Consider the following 10751-nt stretch of genomic DNA (forward strand, 5'->3'; position numbering starts at 1 on the left):
AATGGGATGATACAGCAATCAAAAGAGGTAACTTGGTTTTAGATTGAATTAAGAGAGGATTAGTGTCCAAGAACAAGGGAGAGTATCTCTATTTTCTCTCTTGGTTAGAATATCATGTTGGTTCTGTAATTATAGTTCTAAGAAGGACATTAACATTGGAGAGGACATAGGGAAGGAAGTCCAAAGTGTGATAGACTGGGAAAGACATAGTTTGAATTAGATGCCCTATGAGGTCCCTTACAACTGGGAGATTCCATGAGTCTGTGGGAGAGCAAGAGTCAAGTGAGACTTGATGACAAAGCAATATGGCTTTGAGGACACCTGTTATTTGGGGGTGACTTTCCTCATGCATGGTCTGTTTGTATGGCAATGCACTGTGTATGTTGCTTTGGAAGTCTTTTTTTTGAGGGGGGAAGGCAAGGCAAATGGGGGTAAGTGACTTGCCCAAGGTCACACAGCTAGTAAGTGTGTCAGGTGTCTGAGGTTGGATTTGAACTCAGGTCCTCCTGACTCCAGGGCTGGTGCTCTATTCATTGTGTCACCTAGCTGCCCCTGGAAGTCTTTTGTAATGGGCTGTCTTGTTAGTTTCTTGAGATATGTTTTGGGGAAGTGGCACCTGATATTATATTAGGAAGGTGGTGGTCTTCTCTGCCTATGACAAAGATTAACCTTGGCCCATGGAACTGCTGGCACTAGAGGACCCTATATGGTTTATTTACCCACTTTTGGTTTAGACTTGCTTTTCCTCCCACCCCTAAATTACTTGTAAAAGACTATAACATCTGATAAAATATTAGCTAAACATATGTTCTTCCCTTGCCTTGACTGACATCTCATAGAATCTTTGACCTACCATTGTACTTCAAAAATGCTGTCTCAAATATTGATAGCATAGTAGTTTTGGGTTTTATTTGGTGTTTGTCAGTGGTGTCAAAATCAAACAGAAACAAGTCTTTTCACTATATATAAGGATCCCTGCTGGCCACACATTGACTTAGAAAACCATATATTAATATTATCTATGTTCTATTGTATTTTTTATTTTGTTAAATAATTTCCAATTATATTTTAATCTGTTTCCTGCCTGCATTCAGGAATTCCACTGTGTTTGGCACATCTGGGCTACACTACATAATTTTCACCCTTATATAAAAGAAACCTTTGTTCTACTCCATTGAACATTTCCTAAACTATTCATTGATTTGGTATTGCCTTCAAGAGCTCCCACTAAATTATTTTCTGTAAACTTTTTCTTTTTTTTAGATGGCCCGACATTATGGGATCATAGATTTAGAACTGCACATGACTGTAGAGATCATCTAGCCTGAGCCCTCGCTTTGCAGATAAGGAAACTTGAGGCCCAGAAAAGAAAACTCTTTTTTTTAAAGCAATTAGGGTTAAGTAACTTGCTCGAGGTTACAGGGCCAATTATTTTTTGTGTGGGTGCCAAGCATCTAAGGCTGGAACCAATCCTGGGTCTCCCGATGCTGGGGCTGGCTCTCTTACTCACTGCACCACCTGGCCACCCCTCAGAAAGGAAAACTTACCTGCCAAGGTCACATAGTGACAGAAGCAGGATTTGAACCCAGGTTCTCTGACTATAATCCCAGTGCTTTTTCTACTATGCCACTGCTTCTCTGTCTCTGTCTCTCTCTGTCTCTGTCTCTCTCTTTCCTCCTTGTCTCTCTGTCTCTCTGTCTCTCTCTCTCCCTCCCACCCCCCTCCCTCCCTCATATCACCCCTGATTTTTGTTCCAGGTTAGGTCATGGGCAGCCAGGTGACATAGTGGATAGAGTGCTGTGACATCCTGAGTTTAAATCTATCCTCAGACACTTATGAACCATGGGACCCTGGGCAAGTCATTTAACTGTTTCAGTTTCCTCATCTGTAAGATGAGCTGGAGAAGGAAACAGCAAACCACTCCAGTATCTTTGCCAAAAAACCTCAAATGGGGTCAAGAAGAGTCAGACACGACTGGAAACAATATAAGGTCACTGGATCTCTGTTTTCACTTGAAAAATAAAGACAGATAATATCTAGGGAATTCAAACAAGGTACACAGTTATTATTAATAATTCAACTTGATTTCTTTTCATCAGTAGTCTTTAGGCTAGAAGTACCACAACATGAATATATTGAATGGTAAATATTCTAAACCACTTTGCTCAGAGCTATGAGTAGATGAGTAGTAGCGGTAAGAACACTGAACTTGGAATTGGAAAGACCTATACTCAAATTCTGCTCCTACGCTTACTAGTCACATGACTCTGGGAAGATTATTTAGCATCCCTCTACCTCTGTTTTCTCATCTGTAAAATGGGCATAATACCACTTACCTCAAGATTATTGTGAGGATCAAATGTGATAAAATATAAAGTGTTTTTTAAACCTTAGAGAATTATATAAATGCTGGCTATTATTACTACTGATGATGCTAACAATTAGCAATTCCAGTGACGAGGGCAAATTTAATTTGTAGAATTAAATTTTTGTTGCTGTTCAGTTGTGTTGAATACTTTGTGACCCCATTTGGGGTTTTCTTGACAAAGATACTGGAGTGATTTGCCATTTCCTTCTCCAACTCATTTTACAGATGAGGAAACCAAGGCAAACTGGGCTAAGTGACTTGCCCTGACCCACAGAGATAGTAAGTATCTGAGGCCAGATCTGAACTCACAGAGATGAGTCTTCCTGACTCCAGGCCCAGTGCTCTATTCATTTTGCCATCTAGCTGCCCTCCACAAGATAAGGTTAATATCTTGCTGAGAAATCTATTATGATCTTGAGACATAAAGTCTTGCTGGGGGAGACACTCTGGGATAGAGTGCAGGGGTCAAAGGTATAAAGACTCTAGTAAAGCCCTATGGGACAGGGAAAGGAAGCAGGAAATCTCAGAATACTGCTGAGCATGGGAGTAACTATTCAGGAAAACCTTAAGCTTTTATCTCCGCTGGCTTTTGGTTGGAATCTTGATTGGTTTGAGGTCAAGAAAAGTTGAGTGGGGAGGGGTTGACACGCTACCTTGGTCTGGAGCCATCACACTCGTGTGTATGTATGTGTATATGTCCTCTGAGAGTACAGCTTGAGTCTCTGCTGTACAGATTACAATCCTTGGCCTTCATCCTGCCTGAGAGGATGGTGGGGTGGGGAGGCAGTAGATTGAAACCTTTTGGTTTGGGAAAATGTACTCCTGGTGGAGAGGAGTGATGGGACAGGATCTTCAGGTATAGTAGCCTAGAGCCACTCAAGAGAACGAATATGGTCACAGTTGAGATCTAGCCTGGGTCCAGAGGTCTCTATGCAGGTCAAGCAGAGGACCCCATTAGTGATCTCTATCAGATAGAGGAAGTTACTAGGAAATTGTTGACTATCCACTTACACCCTGGGGCAAAGTTCCAGTAACCTCACTCTAGTTCTGACTTTGCCCATGTAAATTCAGTTATTTTGTTGAAAACTTTTAGGACTATGTTCTAGAAGGAGAATTGAAAGTCCTAGCCTAATATTCTCTCCTCTTGGGAAATTTCCTAGTAAAGCTCAAATAACAACTATATCAATAATCTAATAATATCCCAATAAGTATGTTAATCTCATTAGCACAGTCTAGAATTAATTACTGCATAAATTTTTGGCATTGTGGTAAAAATGAAGAGAATGTCTATCATTAATCCCTTATTAACATATTCATTTCATACTGCATTAATGTCCAAATTGTTCACTAATATGTGGTAATGAGATCTGAGCCAAAGCTCTGGAAATAGAGCTTACAAAAAGTGACATAGCTCACTGGGACGAAAAAGGACAGAATTCCTTCGGAGGCACTGACTCGCTGACAACCAGCTCCCACCAAAATTGTACAAATAACAATCTTTTAAGTTCATTCTGACTTATCAACCTTTTCTCTATCATTTTCTTGAGCCTCAACAATTAACAAAGCCACAAATCAAGCCCTGATTTGTAGAGGTTTGATGATTTCCGGGATATAAATGCTTATACTTAAAAATGCAAACATGTGAGCTGGTTTGAGTTGACTCTACATCTCTTTTCCCTTTCTCCCCAATGTAATAGAAAAGAAGAAAAACAAAATATTTATAATAGATATGGATATTCAAGCAGATCTAATTCCCATCTTAACCAGAATGTCCAGAAATGCATGTCTGATGATCTATCATCTCTGTTAGAAGGCAATTTGTATGGTCTTCAGGAATCATGGTTGGCCATTGGATTAATCAGAGATTTTTTTTTAAAGCAATTGGGGTTAAGTAACTTGCTCAAGGTTACACAGCCAGTTATTTCTGGGTGTGGTGCTAAATATCTGACCCTGGATTTGATCCCAGGTCATCGCAACTCTGGGGCTGGTGCTCTTACTCACTGCGCCACCTGGCCACCCCTTTAATCAGAGATCTTAAGCCTTTCAAACTAATTTGTTTTACAATGCTGTGCTTATGCTGTTATTATATAAATTATTCTCTTTGTTCTGCTCACTTTACCCTGAATCAATTCATTTAGGTAGTCCCAGGTTTCTCTGAATTCATCCCTTCAATCATTGATTATGGTACAATGGGATTCCATCACATTCAAATATAATTTGTTCATCCATTCTCTAATTGATGGACATCCTCTTACTTTCTAATTCTTTCCCCGTACAAATAAGAGATGCTATAAATATTTTTGTGTAAGTGGATCTTTTACTTCTTTCTTTGGTGTCTTTGGGGGTAGAGGCCTAGTAAAGTTATCACTGAGTTAAAGAGTATGCACAGTATAGTAATTTGGGGGACAGAACTCTAAAATTCTTGCCAGTATCAATTCACAGTAATATGTCTACTTTCCTGTAGACCCTTCCAATATTCCTCCAATATGATAGCTGTGAGGTAGAATCTCAGGATTGCTTTAATTTGCATATCACTAATTATTAGTGATTCAGAGCATTTTTTCATATAGCTATTGATAACTCGGGTATCTTTCTTTGAGAGCTGCCGACTCATATTCTTTGATCATTTATTGATTGGAGAACATTTTACAGCTTTTTTAAAGCACTTTTATGTGTATGATCTCATTTGATCTTCCTAGCCACCATGTAAAAAAGTGGATGGGGATATAAATAGCTATATTTTACAGATGAGGAAACTGAGGCCCAGAGAAAGGAAGTCACTCAACTAAATTTGCACAGAAAGTTGTGGAACCAGGACTAGAACGTAGATCTCCTGAGGCTTTTGGGAGAGCAATGAGGAGCAGCCACTTCAGGATGTGAGTCAACCAGACCCACTGAGACAACAAGAAAATTAAACTGTTTATAAACAAAGTCTTCTCTTTGACATGCTGACTACATGACTGTGCCTCTCAGTGCTCTAGAAAACTCTCTAAGACTATCAATAGAGGAGAATGTGCCAGTCTACATTAGATAATAGAAGTCTATCAATTAACAGACACAGACCCTCTCCCTAACTAATTATTGTTAAATCATTTTTCTTTTTTATTTTTGGAGGGCAATTGGGGTTAAGTAACTTGCCCAAGGTCACACGGCTAGTTTGTGTGTGTGTGTGTGTGTGTGTGTGTGTGTGTGTGTGTGTGTGTGTGAGATAAGTGTCTGAGGCCGGATCCGAACTCAGGTCCTCCTGACTCCAGGGCCAACGCTCTACTCACTGCGCCACCTAGTAGCCCCTGTTCAATCATTTTTCAGTTGTGATTCCTCATGACTCCATTTGGGGTTTTCTTTGCAGAGATACTGGAGTGGTTTGCCATTTCCTTCTCCAGTTCATTTACAAATGAAGAAACTGAGGCAAACAGGGTTAAGTAACTTGCCCAGGGTCACACAGCTAGTAAGTGTCAGGTCAGATTTTAACTGAGGAAAATGAGTCTTCCTGACCCCAGACCTGGCACTCTATCTATCCTCTGCTCCATCAGTGGCCCACTCTAAGTAATAAACATGTGAAATCAGTATCAGATCCCTAAAAAAATTCTCAAAACAACATGAAAACTATTACTTATTAATGTTATTCTCTTCTACTTTTTTTTTTAAGCAATTGGGGTTAAGTAACTTGCTCAAGGTTACAAGACCAGTTATTTCTGGGTGTGGTGCTGAGTGTCTGAGCCCAGGATTCAATCTCCAGGTCATCCCAACACTGGAGCCAGTGCTCTTACTCGCTGAGCCACCTGGCCGCCCCTAAGCAATTGGGGTTAAGTAACTTGCTCAAGGTTACAAGACCAGTTATTTCTGGGTGTGGTGCTGAGTGTCTGAGCCCGGGATTCAATCTCCAGGTCATCCTGACACTGGAGCCGGTGCTCTTACTCACTGTGCTACCTGGCCGCCCCATTCTCTTCTATTTCTAATCAATTTCTCTTTTTAATATTTATTTCATTCTGAACTTAAGACATAAAATAAGCATTTCTGTAACATAGAATACAGAAAAAAGATGAAAAGGTATGTTTCTTTCAAAATTAGAGCCCCATCAGATGGTACTATTCAATCAATGACTTTCTGTCACTTCTTGCCCATCACCCTCATGACATTTCTGAAGATATCCAGCAGACCTGTTATACTCCCAACCACCCTGTTTTCCCTTTAATCTACTTAAGGATTTATTAACTTCGCTAAGGTAGTGACAATCAGCCTCCGGCCCAGAGTTGTCCACACCCTGATGTTGCTATTACGTTAGTCACAGACTCCTTTCAAATCAATATCTCTAGCTTCCACAGACACTATATCCCATTTCTGCTACTGTATAAGAAAATCTCTGGAGAATTAAAAGAATGCTGCACAGAGGGCAGGGGAGAGGTGCACGGTGGGAGAGAGCAGGCTACAGCATCTAGCCAAGGAGGGAGTTTCTCAAGAATAGGAATGAAAGAAGTCATTGGGGACGTTTTACAGTATATGATGAAAAAAGAAAACGGACTGGTCACAAGGAGAAGGCAAGTGATGACAGAGAGTTCCACTGGTAGTCTTATGATGTCAGGAGAAAGCAAGGAAGGCCCAGTTTTAGGGGTGGAACTTTTGTGTTGAATTTATAGAAAGATCATAAGGTCATCAATTAAGATCTGGAAGGGATATTAGAAGCCAGCAAGTTCAAACCCCGTCATGTGACAGATGAGGAAAACTGAGGTCCAGGTAAGTTAAGCGCTGTGCCCATAGTGGCAAAGCTAATAAGTACAAGAGGAAGATTCAAACCCAGGTCTTCCTGACTCCAAATCTAATGCTCTATCTACTTGCTGCTGTTTAGTTGTTTTCAGTCATGTCTGATTCTGTGACCCTATTTAGGGTTTTCATGAAACAGATGCTAGAGTGGTTTGCCTTTTCTTCTCCAGATCATTTTTACAGATGAGGAAACTGAGGCAAACAGGGTTAAATGACTTGCCCAGGACCAATAAATGTCTGAGGTCACATTTGAACTCAAGTCTTCCTGACTCCAGGCCCAGCACTCTATCTACCATGCCACCTAGCCACCTGCCCTATCCATTATACCACATGTACAAGAATCCCATAAGATGGCCAGGCACTGATGGGCTGTAATCTGCATCTTTGGAAAAAACATCCAAATGAATTAGATTGTAGACCTATTGGAGTTTAGGCAATACTGCAGGAATATTTGAATCTCCCATATCTGAAATTCTTTCCCTCTTCACCTCCATCTCCTGAGTTCCTTGGTCTCCTTCTGTACTCAGTTCAAATTCCACTTCCTGTAGGAGGCCTTTCTTTCTCCTAGTGCCTTCCCTCTGAGAGTGCTTTCCATTGCCACTATGTATAGAGAGATATACAGATATGTAGATACATAGAGATATGTCTATACCTCTCTATGTATCAAATAGTAATATATAATATATAAATACATAAAGATATAATATATCTATGATCATCTACATATCTATGTATCTAGTAATATATGTAATAATATATAGAAGATATGTGATATATAGATTTGCAATATAATGATATATAGATACATAATATGTGATAATATATAGATATGTAATAATACATAGCTATATAATATGTGGTGATATATAGATTTATATGTGATAATATATAAATACATAATAATATATGGATATGCAATATGTGATGATATATAGATATATAATATGTTATAATATATAGATAATATATGATAATATATAGATTTATAATATGTGATAACATATAAAGAATAACACATAGATATGTAATATGTGATAATATAGATAAAGAGACATTACATATATCTCTGTATAAAGGCAGCTAAGTGGCACAGTGGCCAGAGTGCCTAGAGTCAGGAAGACTCATCTTCCCAAGTTCAAATCTGGCCTCAGTCACTTATTAGTTGTATGACTCTGGGAAGTTGCTTAACCTTGTTTGTCTCAATTTCCTCATCTGTAAAACAAACTGGAGAATGAAATGGCAAACCATGCCTGTATCTTTGCCAAGAAAATCCCCAAAGGGGTCACAAAGAGTCAGATCCTACTGAAAAAAAAAGATTAAATGGCAAATTTATCTATTTGCCCATGTATCTGTATCTCTATATCTTGTATATGTACAGCTATTTTCAAATTATTTCCTCCATTAGACTGAACTCCTTGATAGCAGGAATCATGTTTTTGCATTTCTTTGTACCCTCAGAGTTTAATCCAGTGTCTGGTACCCCAGGAGTGCTTACCAAATGCTTGCTCATTCACTGATCATGTTGATAGCTTGTGTACAATATGAACTTACTTCTAGGATTGGTCCTCTCTCTCTCCAAGGATACAGATAGCAGCCTCCTCACTTATGAGTGCATCTTCATGAACTGATACAAATAAAACAATTCATTACTTAGAAGTTGAATCTGGTGATGAGCCTTTCCACGTTTAGCCAAATTGTTCTTAAATGGCCTAGGGGCAACTAGGTGGCCCTGGGAAGAGAGTGCTGCCTCTGAAGTCAAGAACACCTGAGTTCAAATTCTACCAGAGACACTTATTAGCTGTGTAATCTTGGGCAAAGTCACTTAACCTATTTGTCTCAGTTTCCTCCACTCTAAAATGGGAATAATAATAGTACCTCCTTCCCAGGATTATTGTAAAGCATTTAGCTCAGTGCCTGTAGTAGGCACTATATCAATATTATTACTATTATTAACCTCAGGATAGAGATAGACATTCTGTCAATGGACTACTCAAACATTTTCCATGTTGATGGGACTTGCTGGAGCTTACCAGCATTTCCTTTGGGAACTTGGAATCACCTTCTTTCTACGATTCAGAATAGAATTTGAATAGAAGAATATAGACTTTGTGGTCTCATTTTTTAAAAACATACATACTGGGATTTAATCCAATAAATATTTATTACATACATAGTGTTATAATAGGTGTGAAGACAATAGAAAGTTTAGATTTTTAAAAATTCCTTTATAATCATATACCATAAGTTGTTCAGCCATTCCCCAGCTGATGGGCATCCCTGCAATTTCCAGTTCTTTGTCACCACAAAGAGAGCTGCTATAAATATTTTAGATTCTTTTATAGGTTCTTTTCCTTTTTCACTAATTACCTTGGGAAATAGACTTAGTAGTGGTATTGCTGGGTCAAAGGCAGTTTAATAACTCTTTTGGCATAGTTCCAGATTACTCTCCAAAATGGTTGCATCAGTTCACAATTCCACCAACTTCAAATTAGTGTCCCAGTTTTTTTTTTTACATCCCTCCCAACATTTGTTGCTTCTCCCTTCAATCGTTTTAGCTAATGGATAGACTTAGATGAAAGAATGAAGAATGAAATGAGCAGAACCAAGACAACATTGTATAATAGTAACAATGATCTTGTTTTAAGAACAACTTTGAGTGACTAAGTCTATTATAATTTGACTATTATAAATACTCAAATTAACTGCAAAGGATATATGAAGGAAGATGCTATCTGAATCTAGAGAAAGAACTGATGAATAGAAGTACATATAGAATGTTTTTACACACACATATACATATTATATATACATATACATATAAATTTGTATCTAATGGTAGTCATCTCTGGAGAAGCGATCTGGGAGATGGAAGAAAAAAGAAAGTTACATGTTACCTTTATTATATATTTTAAAAGAATAGCAAGTTGTACATAATAGATTTGCGATTTCATGTACAATAATTTTTTTTCCTATTTTATTATGCTATGGAAAGTTTTGTTTTATTTCTTAAGTTCAAAATGAAATCAATAAAATTTTTTAAAGTTCCTCAACTCAGGAGCTAACAGTTAGGTAGAGGAGATAGAACACTTTCACAAATAAATATAATATAAGAGCTTATACCAGAAGTGCACAAGAAGGGTGTAAGTAAAGTGCCATGGAAGGGCAAGTTATTTTTTTCTCTGTCTCAATTTTATCTTCTGTAGAATGGGGATAATAATAATTTATTACTATCATCTTTATTATTATATTTATATATAAATATATTCTATATTTATATCATTTATTATTATACATGAATCATGTATAACAAGGGTTGTTTTGAGGAAAAAGTGAGATAATATTTTAAATGCTTTGTAAACCCTAAAGAGCCATATAAATGTTATCTATCTTTCTATCTATTTTTGACAGTGCAAATAATTTGCTCTCTAAATGTCCTTGTTTCTTATATCTCCTTTAATCCTGAGGAGTTCTGATGACAAAAGGACCATGCAAGCTCACCATGGAAACCAGGCTCTGAAGTCTATTTCCTCTAACTGTGGGAAACAGTGTTATAATAATAACACCTTATGTGTGGAGGGCTTCCTGGGAGAGGTGGCATTGGATTTAGGCTTTAATGGATGGA

Source organism: Petaurus breviceps, unplaced genomic scaffold (genome assembly GCF_028583685.1).
Source record: "Petaurus breviceps papuanus isolate PSGF00001 unplaced genomic scaffold, PetGlider_PUasm1.0 582, whole genome shotgun sequence".
Lineage (NCBI taxonomy): Eukaryota > Metazoa > Chordata > Mammalia > Diprotodontia > Petauridae > Petaurus > Petaurus breviceps.